Here is a 6,337-nt window from a genome sequence, read left to right as displayed (position 1 = left end):
CACCCTATGAGAGTCTGATTATTGTTTTGATAAGTCAAGGACAGAAAAATGCGAAGGTGACAGAGGATGTCTGAAAGGATATGATCTGTCTTTTTTGAATGACCATGGAGTCCTAAAATTTGGGATTGGGCCTGTTTGTTGTTTGTATTTCTTGTCTGTGGAGAAAAACTGAGTCAGTGTATTTTCCTAGTTTAGCCTTTCTTGTTGCTGCCTGTTGGACTGCTTCATGTACAGAACAAACGGGCAGTACTGCCCTGTGCAGCAGCATAGGATGCCTGCAAAAATCATAATGAAGTTCTTTAACCTGTGGGACTTCACAAATGCTTTTTATATCAGTAACAGCTTTCAGGGGAGTCATTGTCTTTAGTTCCTCCATCACCATTCTGGTTAGTTTGCTGCTCAACAGGCATCAAAACATAAGGACTCCCAGGTGTCAGTAGTTTTTTTTAGTTTGTGTTTACTTTTGTTTTGTTTTTCTGTCCTAAACAAAAGGTTCCTGAGGAAATTTGGCACTTACTGCACTAATCAGCTAGTTTCTATAAAGGGTTTCTGTAGGCAAGATTCTGACAAACTAGTGAGATGTTGCCCAACTCTGCAACTGGTTCAAAAGCTGCAGCCAAAACCTGCAGGTTTTTAACTATGGAGACAGGATGAGACTTTTCATTTGATACGTACGAAACAATGAGGGTTCAGCATGTCTGCAGCTGCTTCATGAAAAATGTAACAGCAGCCAAGAATATTATCAATTAGTTCTAAAATTAGTATTTTCTTGTTAAGAGTATTAAACACCTCTAAAGCACGAATAAGTCAGTCAGAAACTGTGAGAGGCTGGATGAAGTTTCTGACTAGTTTTTTACATCTTAATATCCAAAAATGTTGATTAAACCAAGATTTTATCTGGAACCCCACACCACAGTCCATCTTACCTGGTGCAAGAGTTACCTGCGATATTGTTGTATATAAAGTGGTTCAAAACAGTTGCTCTGCCTTTAGAGCAGTATCCTTTCGCACTGTGAAATCTTCCCTCTCCTTAACCCAAATCTCACACACAGTTGCTTTCCTTCTTGGTCAGATATCAAGGAAATGGACTGTCTAAAGCAGGAGATACCAAGACTGAAGCAAAGATCTTAGAGACTTACTTCTCTGCCTCCCCTCTGTAAAGATTTCCTTAGGTCCTTTATGGTATTCCCTTCTGCCTATGCATCAGCTCCAGAAGGGATCGTTTTCCAAGCAGCCAGTCCTAGGCATTGTATTTTGGGAGAGTTTATCTGCCAGTGTTTTGCATTATTTTGGTAATTCAGCACAGATACTGACAAGCTGGGGAGAAAAACAGGGTAGTTTCTGATTATCTGCTATAATACGGCAAATTTGATTCCAGAGAATAATTGCACTCCCAGCTTTGAAAACAAGTGGGTCTCTGCAAAGAGATCTTAAAGATGAATGCCTTTAAGGAATCAAGAAATTTAATATTGCATTTTCCAGAAGGTTATGTATGGACAGCAATTTTGTACTTGCTTACAGTTTTTCATCAAAAGCATATAGAAAAAGCTTATGGAATTTAACGCTATGTCTATACCAATAAACTAGACAGTGCCAAGACATAGTCTTAAGCGCATCCCATGATCATCCATACTGTTTAAACATTGTGTTCTCCTTTATCATAGCTTTGTGCAGGATGCACCGATAACATGCCCTTGATTTAGTCCAGGCACAATTCAGGAGATAGCCTGGGTCGGGGTCTTTACATGTACATGTAAAGAAACCTTCAAGTAATTTCTGTTTCCTGTTAAGAGAAAAGGTTGTAGGATTTACTCTTTTTCACTTTGAAGTCCATCTTATATTTCTGTTACATCGGAAAGGAGTAAACCCTGACATACAACCCCTATTTTTCTGGGAATAATCCATTTCTGGCACTGTCAAAGTAGAAGGATAGCTTCACTGGTGAGGATACCAACCATCTACCGAAAATAATTAGTGAGTGAGGGTTTGGATGGCCAGAAAGGGTTCAGAGTGCTGATGAAGGAGGTGCTTGTGACCACTGCAGATTTACTATGAGATTACTAAGCAACTATGAGATTTACTAAGCCACTCGGAACTCTCCTAGTACTTATTTCTCAAAGCATTTTTGTTGAGAGAGAAATTGAGGGGGAAAAAAAATAAGCCACTGCTGTGTGATTTGCTTTCTCCAAGAACTATTTACTGGTTGGGAGTATAACAAAGATGTCTTCTCAGCTGCTTTTTGGGGGGAGAGGGGGCAAACCTTTAATTAAAGAAAATGTTTTTAGAAGTCTAGTGGAAAAAAAGTTTTGTGAATGAACTTTCAATATTAACCATTTGTACTAGTATTTGGTGTATGCACACAAATCTAAATCTTTTTTCTTACTTGAGTTCCCTTTCCTACTTTTCTCAGTTGGTCAAAAGAACGTGGCTGAATGAAGTCTACCTCACTATTGGCAGGTGGAAACAGCAAAGCTTCATTTTGTGATAAAGAAGCCTTTAGACAGCAGCCAAGGAGCAAATTTTTGTCATGCTTTCATAGTTAACTGCATAGTGAAATTATAGCAACTTTGTTTGCACGCCAACCTTTTTAAGCACATCGATTTCTTTAATAAGGGTAATTATTGTAATCCATTGCACTTAAATAGAATTATACATCTTGGAAAATGACACATGAAGCACCTCAAAGGCACATTAGACTCAGGAAATGGGAACTTTCTCCTCAATGTAAGTTTTATGAGAAAAGAGAATATTTCTGTTTTGACTGCTATGACATAAGACCTTTCCTAAATGTTTACATCACTTATAAAGCAATGCCATCATTATTATGTCCTATTAGTAAATAGGAAAAAAAAAAAAAACCACCAGGAACCCACTGATTTTCTGGATAACATTCTTGGAAAATGCATCATTGGAATAGGTTGTTCTGCAAGTAGTAAAAATTTTGCTTCCCCTATCAGTCTGTGCTGTGCGAATGAGCTCCCACATGAAATAACAGACATTCAGTAATGACTTATGCTAGTCTTTCCCCCAAGGGGCATTCATAAGATCTTTCTCCAGGGATCTGTTTTCAAAATTATTTTAGAAAGTAAATAGCTCTAGTTTTCTACTCCTGTGTCAAATTTGAACTGATTTTAAAAAACACTGAAAAGAGAGAGGCCTGACAGAAAACACAGTCACATTAATCACATTTCCTTAGAGAACTTGGGTTAAAAATAACATTACTTGATAAGGGGCTCTAATTTTCTGATTATTAGAAGAATCTTGCATAAGATAAAGTTGAAGATACTAGCTCTGCCCAAAACTGTTCTTCCTAGATCTCGCTAGTATTTCTTGTACTCAAGGTAGTGTTGAAACTGAGAAGTAGTTTCTGTGGCATCTTGTTTCTGTGAATCAATCCCTAAAGGTGTTAGTTTGAAAGAAGATAAAGCATGTGATGTTACCATCTTACAAGGAAATTACTATAGTGCTAAAATGCCCCAGAAACGGAGATCCACTTTTTTTTTCCTTCCCTGCTTTCCTCTTTACTCACTTTCTACCCCACTCTTTCCTTAGTGTTCAGTATACCAATGTGAGTCAGTGTGCACTAATGTAACAACAAAGAGAATTAAAAAAGGATAAGAAAAGGACTTTCCGGTTACCACTGTGTTGCAGTCTTTTGTTATTGTCTGTCCAGGCAAGGCCACTAGATCTCTCTCTCAGCTTCATTTTCATAGAATCATGGAATTGTCTAGGTTGGAAGGGACTTTTAAGATCATCAAGTCCAACCATCAGCCTAACACTGTCAAAACCACCCCTAAACCATGTCCCTAAGCACCACACCTACCTGTCTACTAAATACCTCCATGGATGGTGATTCCACCACTTCCCCTGGCAGCCTGTTCCAATGCTTAACAACCCTTTCAGTGAAGAAATTTTTCCTAATATCCGCCCTAAACCTCCCCTGGCACAACTTGAGGCCATTTCCTCTTGTCCTATCACTTGTGACTTGGGAAAAGAGACTGACCCCCACCTCGCTACAACCTCCTTTCAGGTAGTTGTACAGAGTGATAAGGTCTCCCCTCAGCCTCCTTTTCTCCGGGCTATACAACCCCAGTTCCCTCAGCTGCTTCTCATAAGACTTGTTCTCTAGACGCTTCACCAGCTTTGTTGCCCTTCTCTGGACATGCTCCAACACCTCAATGTCTTTCTTGTAGTGAATGGCCCAAAACTGGACACAGTACATGGAGGTGTGGCCTCACATGTGCTAATTACAGGGGGATGAACACTTCTCTAGTCCTGCTGGCCACATAATTACTGATACAAGCCAGGATGCCATTGACCTTCTTGGTCACCTGGACACACTGCTGGCTCATATTCTGCCAGCTGTCGACCAACACCCCTAGGTGCTTTTCTGCTGGGCAGCTTTCCAGCCACTCTTCCCCAAGCCAGTAGCATTCCATGGGGTTGTTTTGTGCCTCTCCATCTCTTGATCCAAACTCTCATTTGTATTTTGCCCTATACTTCAGAAGCACACGCAATATTTTTTTACTTGGTGGCAGTGGTCTATTTCTTCTATAAATGAGTTCTTATGTTTTCCTCTGTGTTGTGGCTTAACTCCAAGCATTTTGTGCCTTCATGCATGTGCAGCTGTTAACTAAAGAGTAAAGCACTTTCTGGGTACCTGTCAAATATCTTAAATAGTTGCATTGTTGTTCCAAATATGATGTCTTATTCCATTTCCCCTTGAGTCAATGGAAGAGAGCCCACGATCCATTTGCTTTTGAAGGCACTGCATTAAATCCATAGGTAAGTTTTGTGTGACAGAACATGTATTATATAAACTTCCTGAAGAAGTAATAAACCCTTCTGCTTTTTGAAATAGATTCAGGCCATTACAGGTAAGGGGAAAGGAGTATGGCTATGCCCACTAAAATTTACTTCAGAGCCATTTACTGAGCAGTAAAGCTCTAGGAATAGTTTTTGCATGGTTTTGAAAATCTGTTTAAAAAGCAGAAATATTCTTTATTAACCCTTACATACTGGTGGTTTAACACAAAAATGAATAATTTCCCTGCTTTCTAGAAATATTCCACTGTTTTGTGGATTGTCTAAGACTGTATCTTGTGGGGACTTTTCAGTGAGATGCACTGTACTGAACAGAATAATGAAGATTTAAGTTCTGTGGAAGGATTTCACTGAAATAGAAACATTCTCTATGTATTCTCAGGCCCATGTGCTCCAGACTTTCCAGGTCTGGATGTTTGTCCAGACACATACTGTTTAGATGTCAGGGCAAAATCTGGATAGGTACTGCCGTCATCACTGTAGATTGTCATTTGTATGCAAAGGACAGGTCCCTTAGCCTGGACCACTGGAGATCAGGTCCCCCTGGAGCATGTTGTGAAATGTTGCAGCAGATAATTAAGATGCAGCCACACAGAACATGTAGAAACAGTCTATAAATGAGTAGAAAAGTTATATTAGAATTAAATTCCATTGATCAGTAACGATGATCTATGTCAGATAGCAACGAAGCGTTGTATGAAATACACATATAATACATGTATTTGTTGCTGAACATAGGGACCAAAAAACCTACAGCTGTTCATTGTTGTGTAATTTCATCAAAATCATAGGGTGACTGAGCTAAACCACATTACTGAAAACATACTTGAATTGTCTGAATGTTTTGAAACCAAAACTAGACTTCAGACTGATATCCCCTTCCACTCTGTATTGAATCAAGTATCTCTTTCCCAGAGGAATATAGATTATTTGTCTGTATATGTTGTTGTAGAGACGGACACGACACTCAATATCCAGTTTCAGCAATCGTCCTCCTTTATTTTACAAGCAGTGCTCTTTTATATCCTCTTAGCTGGTTGCTTATCTGTGCATATATTCTAACATTCTACTTTTGCCCAATCCACTCTCACATCACACACCATTCAGCCAATACAATTGTTGATCATGCACTGTTCATGCTCTGGGAAAAGCCAGGATGTTTGCCACCCCTTATCTTGTTTGCTCGGATCTTCTCAGGATTCTTCTGTCTCCTCAAGGGTACACGGATATCTGTTCAGAGTCAGTGTTAAACTTGTATTTTGATCCGTCAGACCAGCCGAGGTCTCCCACATGTATATATGTGAGAAGAAGGAGGGCAGAGCTTAAATTGATTGCAGAACTTAAATTTCCTGTGCAAAAAATATATATACGACATACTGATGTATTAATTCTTTGACATGCTCTTGCTGGTAATGTGTTTTAAGACAATCAGTAAATAAGAGTTTGTTATTTTAAACAAAATTTTGATGAGTCAAGTATGTTCACAGGAGACCAAACAGGAACCTAGAATTAA

At 39.1% G+C, this 6,337-nt stretch overlaps 1 protein-coding gene across 3 annotated transcripts in view; it reads left to right on the top strand.

Moving 5' to 3' along the window:
- Positions 1-6,337, top strand: part of RIMS2 (regulating synaptic membrane exocytosis 2) — a 340,994-nt gene that overhangs the window by 279,262 nt on the left and 55,395 nt on the right. The gene's annotated exons all lie outside the window — the stretch shown is intronic.

This window comes from Charadrius vociferus, unplaced genomic scaffold (genome assembly GCF_000708025.1).
Source record: "Charadrius vociferus isolate BGI_N301 unplaced genomic scaffold, ASM70802v2 scaffold15, whole genome shotgun sequence".
Taxonomy (NCBI): Eukaryota; Metazoa; Chordata; class Aves; order Charadriiformes; family Charadriidae; genus Charadrius; species Charadrius vociferus.
Note: the sequence above shows the minus strand (reverse complement) of the source record. Positions and strands in the feature narration are given on the sequence as shown.